This window comes from Primulina eburnea, chromosome 7 (assembly GCF_022965805.1).
Source record: "Primulina eburnea isolate SZY01 chromosome 7, ASM2296580v1, whole genome shotgun sequence".
Taxonomy (NCBI): Eukaryota; Viridiplantae; Streptophyta; class Magnoliopsida; order Lamiales; family Gesneriaceae; genus Primulina; species Primulina eburnea.
The window spans coordinates 14056200-14073675 of NC_133107.1; the positions used below are offsets into that span (position 1 = coordinate 14056200).

Here is a 17476-nt window from a genome sequence, read left to right on the forward strand (position 1 = left end):
ACTCTACTCGTTTTTCTTTCTCTTTCGATGAGGCACTAAAATCCTGTTAGAGATAGTAGTTTATCTTGTGCGTACACCTTCACCTAGATTACAATAATATGTGCGGAAACAATATGATGAAGTAGTAGAAAAACAATAATAACAGTAGGCAGCAGTTGTTTATGGAAGTTCGAAGATAAAATTTTCTACGTCTCATCTTCTTCTGTTTCCAGAAGGTATAACTAAAAGACTTTGGATATTACAGTACAACTCTTGTACACACCCAGTTCAGAAGGACTTACACCTTAGCCTACTGAAACTCTTAGTTACTCAACTCACAAATAATGTGATACACAAAGTTCTGAAAAGACTCTTTTCAGATTACAAACTCTTACTGATAAAGTATAAGTGATGTAAAGATTGTGAAGAGTGTAAGAATCAGTAGCACAAGATGATCTTCAAAAGATCAGATATTAGCTATGAAGTGTGTGCTACTTTTCTTTGTGTTGAACTCTAAGTATTCAAGGAATTTCGAGATTGTCTGATCAGTGAAAATAGCTTTGATCCTTGAAAAATGATGTTATTCAAAGTGTCGTGTCGTATAAGGATTTGTTCCATGTATATATAAGCGACTGAGTTCAACGTTCATAATCAGAGGATGTATTCAGATAACTGATACAATCAGCTTTATTACCAAAAGAGGTTCCTGCAGAAAAGCTATAAAACAATCAGTCTTGTTTTATACTTAATTGGGTAAAGTGCATTAAATGACTCTATATAGTATTTAATGCTGCAATTAATACTAGTGCTAGGAACTTTAACGGTAACAATTAAAGTAGTAACGTTAGGCAACGTCTTCTACTGGTTCTGTATTTCTATCCTTTCTACTGCTTTAGTTTTACTAGACCAGTAGCTTCTGATAAGTTAGTCTACTGTTATGGTTTGCTGGTTTTAGTTAACATCGCCACAATAAAATTCATGTCTAACAATTAGATAGAAAATACAAGATGATAGAACTTGAAGAAATTCAAGATACTCCATCAACTATAGAAGTTGAACCCATTTCCCAAGAACCAGTAGTTGAAGTACAAGCTTCTAGAAGGTCTGATAGGGTTATTAGACCACCTGCAAGATATACGCTTCTTCATGAACAAGGCCATGATGAGTCTTGTGTTGGATGTGATCCAATGAATTTCAAAGAAGCATTATCTGATACTGATTCAACCAAATGGCTTGAAGCCATGCAGTCAGAAATGGACTCTATGTATTCAAACCAAGTCTGGACATTAGTGGATCCACCTGAGGGAATCGTTTCCATATAATGCAAATGGATCTACAAAAGAAAGCTTGGGGCGGATGGGAAGGTAGTGACCTGATAAACATAGAAATTGTACATTAATTAAATGTTTTATAATATAAATATATAGTTTTTGTTTTATTAAATGTTATATATTTTATAATAAATTGTATAAAATATAAGTTGTTGTGTAATTACAAGTTTTTACTATTTTTTACAGGTTCGATAAAACAAGAATAAACTTGGCGTTGCAAATGGGATTAAGATGATTCTTGGACCTGTAGAAAGTTGATGTTAATATCTACAATATTGGTAGCAAGCATGAGATAAAAATCTTCTCACAAGTGGGATCAAATTAAGCAACAAATAAAGTTACCAAAGGAGTGACAGTTTTACCATGCTCTAGTTTCTCTCAAATTACTTGGTCAAATGGTTTGAAAAAAATACCACAACTACACAACTCAATTATCCACATGTTTCTTTTTATGTGAAGAAGCAAATTCGGAGAAGAAGATTTTCAAAAGTGATATGTAATATAATATAATATCTTGGAAAACCAATGAAGACTTTTGTGTAAAAAATAATATTTTATTTGTGGTTGTCTCCCCAAATTTGGCTATAAATAGGGGTGCATTGTAATGTATTGAGATATCCCTCATTCTATGAACAAACCTTTGAGTTCATAATATTTCTCTCTATATTTTTCCTTTATTTCTTCATTTAAATATAATTAGCATGATAATTTCATATTCAAAGTTTTACACTTTGAATAATGAATAGCTAGCTTCCTAAAGTTGAGATGAAAAGGTGAAACTTTTGGCATGATAATAAGGTTACTAAAAGGTAAGAATCTATGTTTTATATTATATAATCAATATTTATTGTTTATGTTATATTTATTTTTTTAAGTATTTTTATACCCTACTTATAAGTGGGAGTTTTGATTTATTGTTGCTATATATTACACTAAATTCTTGGAACCATTTAAATGTTAGTTTTGTATTACCAACCATTTAAAGTGTATGCCTTGATTTATTATATATGAATATATTATAATATTAATTTCTTGGTACCATTTAAATGTTAGTTTGGTTTTACCAACCATTTAAAGTGGAAACCTTGATTTATTATATATAAATATATCATAATATTAATTTCTCGGTACCATTTAAATGTTAGTTTGGTTTTACCAACCATTTAAAGTGGGAACCTTGATTTAGTGTTTACAAATATATATAGCACAATAAATACTTGACCACATTTATAAGTTTTAGTATATATTATATACTTATAAGATAATAATATATAACATAATATAAATATGATTATTTAATATATTGGAACCATTTTATTAAGTGGATTTCAATATTGTTCGTTAATGTTAACTTTATTAAAATACCAAGATTGGATCCTTTAATCTCAACTACTTAAATTAAAATTTGAACAATTAAAATTTACCCATTGAAGATTCAAACAACTAAAATTAAAAAGAAACAAAAACAAAAACAAAACAAAAAGATATTGTAGTGGACTTGTAATTACCTTAGCTTCCTTGTGGATACGATATTCGGACTCACCGCATTATACTACTTGTGGACAACCTGCTCTTGGGAGTGCAACAATCAAAGTCGCAACATGACCTTCAAAGCAAGTCTGGTTGCAAAAGGTTATACTCAAAGGCAAAGAGTTGACTATGAGGAAACTTTTTCACCAGTTGCTATGTTTAAGTCCATTAGAATACTACTAGCCATAGCAGCATGGTATGACTATGATATATGACAAATAGATGTAAAGACTATTTTCCTCAATGAAGACATCAAAGAAGAAATTTATATGTCTCAACCCGAGGGATACACATCAGTAGGAAGTGAGCATAATGTATGCAAACTTCAGAAATCAATATATGGTCTCAAGCAGGAGTCAAGGAGTTGGAACCTCATATTTGATAGCACTATCAAAGAGTTTGGTTTTGCTAAGAATCCTGAGGAACCGTGTGTGTACAAGAAAGTTAGTGGGAGTGCAGTGACATTCCTAATACTTTACGTTGATGATATCCTGCTCATTGAGAATGATGTAGGATTACTGCAATCAACTAAAGTATGGTTAGGCAATAAATTCTCCATGAAAGACATGGGTGAAGCATCCTACGTATTGGGAATACAAATCTATAGAGATAGATTAAAGAGGATGCTCGGACTCACCCAAGCCACATATATCGATACCATTATAAAACGATTCTCTATGGAAGAGTCCAAGAGAGGATACTTACCAATGTGTCATGGTATTACTCTATCTAAAGCGATGTGTCCCAAAACTGATGAAGAGATAGAGATGATGACACGTATTCCATATGCTTCGACTATTGGTAGTATTATGTATGGTATAATATCGACACGTCCTGACATTGTTTTTGCTTTGAGTGTTACAAGCAGATATCAGGCGAACCCTGGTCCAATGCATTGGAAGGCCGTGAAAGACATTCTTAAGTACTTAAGAAGGACTAAGAAATTGTTCATGGTCTATGGGGGTGTATAATTAAAATTGGAAGGCTATAATGATTCAAGATTCCAATGTGACGTAAATGATTCGAAATCGACCTCTGGCTTTGTATTCATGCTATATGGTGCGGCTGTTTTTTAGAAAGGTTCCAAGCAAGACACCATTGCGGATTCCACCACTGAAGCTGAATACATTGTTGCATCTGATGCAGCCAAAGAGGCAATTTGGATGAGGAATTTTGTCCAAGAGTTGGTCGTTATTCCTAATGGAGTTGATCCAGTCTCGTTGTACTGGGACAACACTGGTGCAGTTGCACAAGCAAAGGAACCAAGGTCTCATCAGCGATCCAAATATGTACTGAGGAAGTTCCACATCATACGGGAGATTGTGGGAAGAGGGGACATATCAGTCGAAAGACTCCCTTCTGCAGATAATGTTGCTGATCCACTTACATAGCCCTTGCCAGGACCATTGTTTGAAAAGCATCGCGAAGCAATGGGATTAAGGGTAGTTGGCTCTAGGGCAAGTGGGAGATTGTTAGAGTAGATGCCCTGCAAGCCAACGGTTGGCTAGGGAATTTATTGACTCAAGTGAAATAAACAATCTTTATTTTAATATAAATTAACTTTTTATGGTCTTGTTTTACCTTATCTGTATACCCATGCAAACAGCATAGATAAAATCCTTGATTATGCTTTAATACAAATGAATCGTAATTCGATGTTGAAACTCATTTGTAAACACTGCATATTCTAAATTCGTTCCTAGTCGATTCAGCCGCATAAAACAGGGATAAATGCTGCTTGAGCTCGAGACTAGCATCTGTGATGTTGTGTACTACGTTTCTTGGTAAGGGCATGTAGATGTCCAAACATGCAGATGGGTAATCATATGATGATTATACCGAACAACCCTCCCTCGGACTTTTCAAGTGGTTATCATTCTTCGAGAGGATAAGTCTGTGGTTATGATTGTACACCATTAGTCCTTACGACCCGGGACAACACTGAGGCTTTATATGCTAGGGCTGTGCTTTGACTCGTTTACCAACTCCAGGAGAGTTATCAGGTGGCGAGGTTGGGTACAGTTGCGATACATATAGGAGCCAGTGCATAGTAGTAGGGGATTCACCGCTCACCTGTGGGTATGGATAACCTATGTGATCTGATGAAATAATAGTGCATGGAATCTCTGGCTAGAGTATGAAATGTACGTTGGAGAAGGAGTTCTCCAATAGTACACGCGATGCCACTATTATAGTTATCACATAGTTATCGAATTATTATGCAACCTCGATGAACCAATGGTTGGAGATTCGATCGAGATATATGAGATGAAGGGACCGTACTATACGTTAATCATAATCGACTGGTTCTTGCAGGCACTATCAGTGATACCTAGGGGATCATGGGGCGATGCTACTAGACGCTCTTACCATGATCCGATGGGTGCAATCAGAAATGAGTTCTGACAATCTTGATCAAGGTGTTGATGAAAAGAATGAGGCTAACTAGGGTAAGCCCGAATAAAAGATTATGTCCTGAATCACAAAGAGTTGTGAACCCACGGCTAGCTGTATCCCTGAACCATTGAGAGTCACACAAGCACTGGATCGTTTGTTTTCGTTGAGAGAATAAATTCAAGAAGTTGAATTTATATTATATAGTGAATTCAAGGAGTTGAATTTATGATAATTAAATTTTGAGAGAATAAATTCAAGAAGTTGAATTTATAAAATTTGAGAATTTAATTTATTAAACTCAAATGTTGGGTTTATTAAATATTAAATTTTGGAGGTGATAAAAATTCAAGGAGTTGAATTTATAATTTAAATAATAAATTCAAATGTTAAATTTATAATGTATTTAATTTATTGAGCTCAAAGTTGAGTTGATTAATTAATAAATTAAATATGATGGATAATATGTTTAATGGGCTTGTAGGGATACAAGTCCAACATATTAAATAATTAAAGTTTTAATGAGCTTTGATTAAATTAATTAAACTAGTTGGAGTAACCCAAATAATTAAATCAAACTCATTAATGTTAATTATATAATTAGGTTATAATTTAATTATATATAATACGTAAAAGGTCAAACCCTAAATCCATCACCAAGCAATTTTCGGGAGACCCACCTCCAAAAAGAAATTTAAAAATGCGGCCACTTCCTCTTGAAGGAAAATTTTGAGCCGTCTCTCTTAATTTTCTCTCCAACGCAAAATCTCTTTCACATATTCTAGTGCTTTTTGAAAGAGAAACAAATATTTCAGTCGTGGACTGGATTAGAAGATCGAAGAATGTTCGTAGGAATTTACAACAAGAGCTATGTCCGCTAATATCGGAGTAGTTGGAGTCAAGAGAAATTATTCACTAAAAGTATAAAATTCTAACGCCCTATGAATGTTTTGAAAACTATACGAGTGTCCAAATATTATTTTGTTTTTCAAAATAAAATAAAAATTTTAAACTTCCGCTGCGTTTGGACATTTAGAAAACCGAGATCCAACAGTTACTTGTACAACGGCGGAGTTGGGCTTTGGTGTAATAGCGATGGGGTGTTTGATTAGTTGTCTGTGTCTTTCTTGGGTTCAGATGCTGTTCGGTTTTGTTGGATTGAATTTTGGAGCATTTTATTTAAAACATTTGTTGGCTGCAATTGGTAAACAAACATGGGATATGAGATTTCGAGTATTTTCTGAAGCCACTGCTTTATTTTCATTCATTCTGTTCCGGGTTAGTGGCATTTTCACTGTATTTGAGGCTTTAGATTCAAAATTAGCCTCTCGATTCTCCTGGTTTAGATTTAGTGATTAGTTAAACCCTTCTCACCACCCCGAAGCATTTTTTGCCTCCAAAATTTTGTCCTTCTCATTTCTTGCTTCATCGTTTTGTTCAATTGGTTTAGTTCTTTCAATATAATTGAAATTGCCAGTATATTATTTTTATGGACTTTTAAGCGGAATTCGATGTAAAAAACACAGTATCTTTAGAAGAATTATAGAAATGTTGGTTTTGTTTTTTGCTCTATAATATTTCGAGAAATTATTTTGTGTCAAAGAATGCGATGTAAGCCTGGTTTATTTTTTGAAAAAGACATCTTCTTGTGTTTTGTTTTGGTTTTTGCGAAAGTCATCTCAGGTAACCCATGGGTCAATCGTGTCGTATGGTAAATTTAGTTACTGGTACACCAATGTTTAGAATTTTAAATCTGAAGTATTGATAAGAAATATAGTACTACCATATATTACTTATGGAAAATGGTGAACTGTTGATTTAAAGGAATAGAAATATTCTTCCAAGATATTGACAGATGGTGTACAGAAAAATGTGATGGATGGTTGTTTTTATGTTTTTGGTTGGGGGTGGGGAGATCGAGGCATTTTTAAAGAAGTAATTAAGCATTGCCATCTCTGTTAATTTTTTGCTTGTGGGTTTAGTCATTGAGTTCATGAAAAACTAAAATTATCTGGTTTCTAGAGACGGGTATTTGTCTGGTGGCAGCCTACATTTTTTGTTTTGTTATCATACTTCATCATGCAAGTAAACACCCATGAAATTAATAGCACATCGCACAGATATATGTTAGGCATTAGAATTGCTTTAGTTTACAAGTTCCAGGTTTTGTAATGCTATAATCAAGTGTTGCAGGCTTTGAAGAAAAAAGAAAATGTCATATTATGAGGTTGGTCAGGTGGAATATATGGTGGATGATGGTGATGTCACCGATTCTTTAGATACAATTGATGAGCAATATTATACAGCTGAAGACTCGAATCTTAATGAGTATGATATGGTTAGTTGATGTTCAAAGCATTTCTTGAGATATTTTCCACCTTTCAGTAATATTATGTTATTAAAAATTAAAAATAAAACGTACCCACGTTAGGTAGTGTTTGGAAAGCAGATACTCTTATGTTCTTTGCTTCTCTGGTTTGCTCTTGTCTTGCTTTTGATTGGAGTTTCTGATCTTTTCTCTCCACCGTGGCAGCGAACACAGCACAACAAAGAGGGTTTGCTTGGTCTGTTCTCTACTTCCATCTTCTTGTAGTTTCTGATCTCATCTCTTTTACGCGGCGTTCCCCCTTATTGGCACTGGAAAGCTTCTACTGTGTTAGTTTTCTCCCACTTCTTGTTGTTCTACTTTTTTAAAATTTTTCTTACATTCTTGGGTATGTTCTTTTCTTGCTCTTGTTTGGGGTTTCCGATTTCTTGAGGTGTTTTGTTTTTGTCGGGTTAGTTTTCTTCTCGTGTTTTTATTTTGCTGATTGATTTGCATATTTGCTTATGCTCATACTCATGAATTTGGTTTGTGTTTCTGTGCATATAAGATATGGGTGATGGATTTAAGGCTAAAACGCGACGGTAATTCAGGTTGAACTAAACAGCAGTTTGGCCTTAGGAGTGTCAACTAATACTAGAAATCTTTCTGTATTGAGCAGACTTTTTCCTTGAGTTGCGTGCACTCGGTTTCTCATCAAATGAACCAAACACCACGTCTTCACATTAGCTTTGCAGGGCACATAAAAAACATTGTCAATGAAAAACCCAACTTATCGCATATTGGAACTGTTCAACAATTAGGCACAAACTTTTCGGTGTATAATTTAACAATGCCGATGTGATCCTAAAATGAAATGCGGTCAAATACCATGAGCTGGAACTTCTTTCTTAGATTCTAAACAGTAAGAAGCGTCTTACTAGACAGATTTGAGAAGTTCCATGGACATAATAAACTCATGGAAATAGGCATACATGCATGCAACTTGCTAGGTCCAATCTTAGCCTAAAGTAATTAGTTTGTTTGCCTATAAACACCAGGCATTTTCCTTTCGCTTTGTATATCTCAATAACCAAGAAAAAAATAAGATATATAGTTGGAGATATGAAATCCCTTTTCATTTTAATTGGTCTCATATCTCTTGCGTTGGTACATATATGATATAACACCCATAAATTTCCTATTCAAATCATGCAAATAAATCTGCATTTTAATTTAATATCGATTGGGTACTTGTTCATGTTCAAAACAATGAATACTTAACCATTCTTCACACTTAATATTACAACCAACCAAACATGTAGTAGTACAGACACAATCTAGCATCCTGCTCCATCCATCTCGTACATTTGTCCTTTCTGATCTTTCTCCTTGTTGGACCGCATAAACACAAAAATCAAACGAGCAAGTTGTGGTTGAACTTATTTAGTCTTGGTGTCTGTTCTTGCATTTCTCCACGGCTCCAAAGGATAACACTTTTAACTCCTAGACGATTGAACAAAGGGGATTCGAAGGCCACTGTCATAAAATAGTGAACTAGATAATAAAAAAATATGCCACCACTTTTAATTTTGAGCCGACTAAACAAATCTACTATATTATTATTCATATAGATTCCATTTTTAAAAAACAAATGTAAATTCAAGAATATGAATTGTTTTACTTCTTCGTGTAGCCAACGGATGCTAGCTTTCATATATAAATGTTTGCTAATTGCCATCTTAATTGTAGTTCCCATTTTTGACAAATTTTATTTGAAATCTTACATTCCCTGCCCTTACACCATTACCTGATGACTAAACTTTCCTAGGATGTTACATGTGACGGAAATATATAAATCATGTGATGACTAAGGTTTCTAATTTAAAACAATAAATTGTGTGACTATCCTACTTGTGTTGAAGTTAACAGAAGAAGTCACAATATTTATCAGAACTTATATTTGGTTCAACCTATTTCACATGATATATAATAGCTTCCTCAATGTTATCTTATATATACTGTTAATTGTACAAAATAATAAAACACGATTGTATTGTGTGGCATTTTGGAAGCACGTTTCTTGGCTCATCTACTGTAATGTATATAAACATTTGTGCAGCGGTTATTTTCAACCAACTGAAATACAATTCTTCTTTGACCCATTTGAGCATTAGCTTGGGTTCTTCAGTTCTTGACATATAATTACATGAATATTTACTTGAAGATTGACGTACTTACCACTTATAATTTAGGTATATATGCGCTTAAAAGTTGAATCTGTGTATAACACTATTATTGTTCAAACACTTGCAATGTAATTACATGAAAGCTCAACTATGGATCTTGTGCATATTCCTATTACAACTTATATTTAAGTTAAAGTTACCACATTCAAAAATTCATTGGCGTCAACATCAATCATCATTAAATGTAACACCCTTACGACTACTACCAAAATACGGATACTCTATTTTCGGATTTATAACAACTTATTTATGAAGTAGATCTTTCATTATATTTAAGATAAAGCAATACATTATATTCAATTTGCAACATATTATTAAACTTCTCTTAATTGAACATCAATTCAGTCTTTTTTCTAACCATTTTCACTTTTATAAATTCTTTGTTTTTCATATTTTTCACTTTGTTAAACACAATGTCAATTTGTAATAATAATCGTTTGAATAGAATACTTAGAATAGAATACAGAAGAACATAAAAAAATATTATGCTCACAAATATAAACACATAATTAGTCACTCTAAAAAAAATATAAATACTCATATTATGCTATAAACCCCTGGGTAGGCCACCTCAAGAATTGAGGTGCCCATACCTAGTATAATTAAAATATCGGTAAATTCAAGAAAAACGCCTCTGTCAAAATTTCAATTAAAATTCAGTACCTAAACATATTTTTTTAGGAATCAATACCTGAAAAATATATAATGTTAGTTTTAACCCTTATAAGGTAAAATTTACATTTTTACCCTTTATTATTTAAATAAATATATTATTTTATTCACAAACATTACATGTGTCTTCTCTATTTAAAATATAATTTTTAAAAAATATTGTTTCTCAATTATCATGGAATAAAAGTAAATACTTATTTTGACATACAAAGTACCTATTATGAGGTTTTAGATACTTGATTTCGTTCTTTGAATACTTCAAATATATAAGAAAATACTATATTTTTGAACATTGACCATAAATTCAGTCATTGTTGGTCTTTTCATGAAAAATACATTAGGATGCTTATTCATGTCATTTTTTTTTAAAGAAACACAGGTCATCACTCATCATGAAATAAGATTAAATATTTATTTTGACCTACAAAATATCTATTTTGGAGTTCCAAATGCTTGATTTGACTCTATAAATACTCCAAATATGTAATAAAATTCTGGATCTTCGAGCTATCACAATAAATTCAATAATTGTTGGTCTTTTAATTGGAAATGCGTTAAGATGACTTATTCATGTCATCTACTTTTTGAAAAAAACACAGTTTCTCACTCATCGTTGAATTAGAAAAAAGTACTTATTTTGATCGATAAAATACATATTTTGGGGTTCCAAATATTTGATTTGGCTATTTGAATAATTTAAATGTGTAAGAAAATACTTAAGTTTCAAGTAATATTAAGTGACTTTTGATGGTGTCATTTGTGAAGTTAAAATGTGATACTTAAATTGGTACAAAGAGTATCTAATTAGAGTCTGTAAATAAATGATTTTACCCTGTAAATACTCATATCCAATTATTTGAGGATGCCAAAATATAATTTGAAGTTAATATTAAGTGACATCGATGATGAAATTCGTGAAGTAAAAATGTGATACTTAAATTAATACAAATAATACATAATTCGAGTCCACAAATACTTGATTTTACCTTCTAAATACTCAAATTCGGTTGAGTATGTCAAAATATATAGTTCGAACATAATATTGAATGTTTATTGATGATCAGATTTGTGAATAAAAAACGTACTACCTAAATTGATACAAATAGTACCTGATTTGATTTCACATACATTTGATTTACTCTTTGAAGACTCAATTTTGATTATTTTTGGATATAAAAAAATATAGTTTCAAGTAATATTGAGTTACTTGATTTCGTAAATGAGATACTCACAATATGTATTAAAATATTGGATATTCGAATAAAAAACGTAAGTTCACCAAGTGTTGGTATTTTTATGGAGATACATTTGGATGACATATTCATCTCATTTAATATTTTTTTGTAAAAGAAAAAACAAATTCCCAACTAAGCATGTAAATTTTAAAGTACTTATTTTATTTGAGAAATACCTAATTTGAGAGTGCAAATATTTGATTTGGTACATGAGATACTCATAATATGTAATAGAATACTGGATATTCGAATATACAACGTAAGCTGACCAAGTGTTTAGTTTTCCTTGGAATATGCATTTAGATTACATATTCATCTCATTTAATATTTTTTTTGTGAAAAAAAAAATTCCCAGATAAGTATTTAAATTTTAAAATACTTAGTTTTACTTGAGAAATATCTAATTTGAGTTTGTAAACAATTGATATATTGAATGAGATATTACAATCTGTATTAAAATACTGGATATTCGAATAGGCAACGTAAATTAACCAAGTGTTGTTCTTTTCATGGAAGATGCATTGATACGAAGAGTAACTAAATTGGTGAAGTTAAAAATATGATAACTAAATTGGTACAAAGAGTATCTAATGCGAGTTCGCAAATACTTGATTTTACTCTCTAAATACTTATATCCAACTATTTTGGGATGTCAAAATATATAATTTGAAGTTAATATTTTGTGGTCTTTGATGATGACATTCGTTAAGTAAAAATGTGATACTTAAATTAATACAAATAATACATAATACGAGTCCACAAATACTTGATTTTACCATTAGATACTCAAATTCGATTATTTGATGATGTCAAAATATATAATTTGAATTCATTATTAATGATCTTTGATTATCAGATCCGTGAAATAAAAATGTGATACATAAATTGTTAAAAGTATTACATAATTAGATTCAACTGATAATTGCTTTAATCATTTAAAAACTCAAATTTGATAGTAAGTATAATGAAAGAATATTGATATATATAATGAATGATTACCAATAAATATTATGAATGAATACTAATGTGGATGATATCAAATGAAGTATTGTCTTGTCGTTTAATGAATACCAACAAATATTGTGAATGAATATTAATGATATTATAAATTAATAATCATAAGTATAAAGAAAAAAATACTAATAAGTATAATGAATAATTACCAATAAGTATTATGTCAAATAAGAATAATTGTCCAATAAGTCATTCAATGAATATCAAAAGTATTGTCAATTAATATTGATGAATATTTTATAAATCATGAATTCAAAAATCGATAGATATGCTTAAATGCAAACTTCAAGCTCATTTACGAATTATGTTCATAATGCATATCCCAATTAGTTCATGATGAATAATGAACTATGTTTATTTATTTAAATGCAATGAATAAGTATCCTAATAAATTTTCCATGGAAAGATTGCATATTCGAATATCCAGTATTTTAATGCATATTGTGAGTATCTCATTTACGAAATAAAGTATTTGCAAACTCAAATTAGATATTTCTCAAGTAAAACTAAGTACGTTACAATTTTCATGCTTATTTGAGAATTTTTTTTACCAAAAAAATATTAAATAAGATGAATATGTAATCCAAATGCATCTTTCATAGAAAGACCAATACTTGGTGAACTTACGTTTGCATATTCGAATATCAAGTAGTCTATTTATATATTATGAGTATCTCGTGTACCAAATTAAGTATTTGCATTATGAAATTAGGTACTTCTCAAGTAAAATTAAGTACTTTTAAATATCCATGCTTATTTGAGAATTTTTTTTGGTTTTTTAACGAAAAATATTAAATGAAATGAATATGTCATCTAAATGCATATTCTATAGAAAGACCAACACTTTGTGAACTTAAGTTTCATATTCGAATATCTAGTATCCTATTACATATTACGAGTATCTCATGTACCAAATCAGGTATTTGCAATATGAAATTATGTACTTCTCAAGTAAAATTAAGTACTTTAAAATTTTCATGCTTATTTGGGAATTTGTTTTTTTTTTTACAAAAAATATATTAAATGAGATAAATATGTCATCCAAACGAATCTTCCATGGAAAGCAAACACTTGGTGAACTTACGTTGGATATTCGAATATCCAGTATTCTATTACATATTATGAGTATCTCCTGTACCAAATCGAGTATTTGCAAACTCAAATTAGGTACTTTTAATCCAAATGCATATTCCATGAAAATACCAACACTTGGAGAATTTACATTGACTGTTCGAATATCCAGTATTTTATTGCATATTGTGAGTATCTCATTTACGAAATCAAATATTTGCAACTCAAATTAGGTACTTCTCAAGTTAAACTAAGTACTTTAAAATGTTAATGCTTATTTTAGAATTTGTTTTTTTTACAAGAAATATATTAAATGAGATGAATATGTCATCCAAATGTATTTTCCATGAAAAGTCAACACTTGGTGAACTTACGTTGCATATTTGAATATCCAGTATTCTATGACATATTATGAGTATCTTCTATGTCAAATCAAGTATTTACAAACTCAAATGATGTACTTCTCATCCAAATGCATATTCCATAGAAATACCAAAATTTGGAGAACTTACGTTGTTTATTCAAATATATAATATTTTAATACATATTGTGAGTATCTCATTTACGAAATCAAGTATTTATCAATTCAAATTTGGTACTTCTCAAGTAAAACTAAGGGTTCGCTTGGTATGTAGGATGTGATAATTGAATGATTAATAATTTGATTGATAAATGCTTGATATGATAGGATTAATAATTTGAGAGATATATAATATCATGTGTGGTGTGAAAAAAGTGAGATGGATAAAGTCATGATAAATGCAATATTGACCAAAATACCCTTCATTTTAATATTGCATTTCTAAAGTAAAAGTGATTTCCTCCCCAAACCAACATCTTTGTTCCAAAGTAAAAGTAATTTCCTCCCCAAACCAATATTGACCAAAATACCCATGTTTCGGGTTATAGAGAGTAGATCGATGTTGATAAAGCATTTCATGTGTAGTTTTTTGTTTTTGTTTTGAATCGATTACCGGGTTTATCATAGGATTTGTCAAGATTAAGGTTTAAGTTCTCCTAGTTTTGAATTATTGGTAAAATTAGGCGAGATTTGTGTTCATGGGTTCTGTCTGCTTCTGGTTGTTCAGTGTTGACAGATTAGGCAAAAAAGGGGGTGGGGTTCTTCTTGAACTTCTTACACTATGTTCAACTGATTTCGGAGGCAGCAGAGATTCGACGCATCATTTGATTACTGGGAGTGATGGACATGGTTAAATTTAGGATTTGTTTATGGTAGTGTTTAGAAATTGAAATTTACTTCGTGTCTTAAAACAAGAAAAGGAAGAGAATAGAAATAGGAGCCATGCCGATTATCTTGAATAGAAATAGGAGCCATGAGTGAAATCTTTTATTACATAATTATATTTCCACATAATCAAGTGAGCTATATTGCTCTTGTTTGAGGGTTTAAATAGAAGAAGTTGGCGCCATGTGTTGTAATATTAGTCAAATGCATCATTGAAACCATGAAGTGGGATCTTAATTCGTGTTGAGCCTCTGACTTTGCATGTTTCATGGGGGCAACCATTAATTTGATGTATTGAGTCGGTCTAGTTTTTGGAGGGTTTGAAGAATGATACTGATTTCATTCATGTCTATACTTTTACGTGAACGTTTGGAGAAGAACTTTGTATGTAAATGGTTGTGTTGGTATTGTTCTGTAGATTATCAAGATCTGAACTGGTGACTACTGTGAGTTCAGACAGCTGGTTGCTCCGGTCTGCTATCCTGTACTCATGGGTTCTTATATGAACTTCAATAATTTTGAAGACACCTCCCAAACAGATGACAATGGTTGGAATCAAACAAGTAACCCCCCCTTTGCGCGGCAGTCTTCTATATACTCCTTGACTTTCGATGAATTCCAAAACTCTTTGGGGAAGGAATTTGGATCCATGAATATGGAGGATTTCTTACTGTCGATGAATATCGATGAGTTCCAAAAACTGTCGATGAAGAAATGTGGATTTCTTACTCCCCTCTCATATTCGTAGTTCTTCAGCCGCGGTCAGTGGGAAGAATCGACAGAGAAGAAATGAGGACAATGACGTAAAGAAGACACATTTCCAAATTTGATTTTTTAAGTCAGGGGTATTTCGGTCATTTCCAATTTCTGGGGTTGTCGGATAGTTTTTGTCCACATTATATGACTTGATTTACACTCCCACGGAAACAGTGAATGTTGTCCAACGAATAGTCAGTCACAAGTTCCAAAACCAAAGCAAACAAATTATTAATAGTGTATCCAACTTTAGTACTATCTACCAAACTGGGCCTAAGTACTTTAAAATTTTCATGCTTATTTGAAAATTTGTTTTTTTAACAAAAAAATATATTAAATGAGATAAATATGTCATCCAAATGTATTTTCTATTAAAATACTAATACTTGGTGAATTTACGTTGTCTATTAGAATATTCAGTATTTTAATACATATTGTGAGTATCTCATTTACGAAATCAAGTATTTGCAAACTCAAAATAAGTATTTCTCAAGTAAAACTAATTAGTTTGGAATTTAATTTTTTTTACAAAGAAATATTAAATGAGATGAATATATCATCCAAATATATCTTTCATTAAAAGACAAATAATGACTGAATTCATGGTGATCTTCGTATTTTCTGATCTTCGTATTTTTTTACACATTCGGAATATTTAAATAGTCAAATCACGTATCTCGAACTTCAAAATAGATACTTTATATGTCAAAATAAGTACTTAATCTTATTTCATGATGAGTGAAACACTATATTTTTTTAAAAATAAAATGACATGAATAAGTCATCATAATGCATTTTTAATGAAAAACCAACAATGACTGAATTTCTTGTTATTTTTCGAAAATATAGTATTTTTTACACATTTGGAGTATTCAAATAACAAAATCAAGTATCTGAAACCTCATAATAGGTACTAATATTTTGATAGATGGAAAACACACAATTAATTTGGTGGATAAAATTATATATTTATTTAAAAAATAAAAAGGCATAAACGTAAATTTATCTTTGTAGGGAGCTAAAACTAAGTTCGTAGAGTTGTCAGGTATTAATTTGTAAAAAAAATCATCTAGATACTGAATCTTAAACAAAAGATGTACAGTGGTATTTTTTTAAAATTTGCCCTTAAAAGATCGTTATAAAAATGTTGGAAATTGAACATCTTTATGAAATTAGTACAATCCAGAATTTGCTGCTTTGGATTTTTTTGAGTCCGGAGCAACAAATTCCAAATTTCTATCATTTTTTTTTTTAAAAAAATTGACCACGAATTCAGACACTTTGAACACTCTTGAATAAATTCAAGGTGTTCAAACTTTAAGAGTAGTGCTATAAAACCAGCAAATATTTTTCATTTTCCATCCACTTTCATTCGTCCGAAATTTTGGAGGTGCATTGCTTCATTTTTTTTTTACCAATCAACATTATATGTTTTTTAGCTAATTTACATTCACCTGTGATCATTATATTTTTATTATTACTGATTTTATTTTGTAATATTATTTTATGATAATAATTTTTAATATTTTCAAGTTATAATATTTTTTGTTGATTTTATCATCAATTTCACATATATGAACGAGTTTTAAAAGATAATTTATTAACTACTTTATTTAATTTTATTATTATTTTTAATAATATTTAATTTATTTTTTATATTTAGTGTTGTTATTATTATGACAACCACAAAATATATT

At 30.8% G+C, this 17476-nt stretch overlaps 1 long non-coding RNA gene across 1 annotated transcript; it reads left to right on the top strand.

The window, feature by feature from the left end:
- Positions 1-6301: 6301 nt before the first annotated feature.
- On the top strand, positions 6302-16050 carry LOC140837258 (uncharacterized). The gene is made up of 3 exons (XR_012119256.1): positions 6302-7572; positions 7768-7889; positions 15442-16050. It is a non-coding gene; the product is annotated as an uncharacterized lncRNA (long non-coding RNA).
- Positions 16051-17476: the final 1426 nt, after the last annotated feature.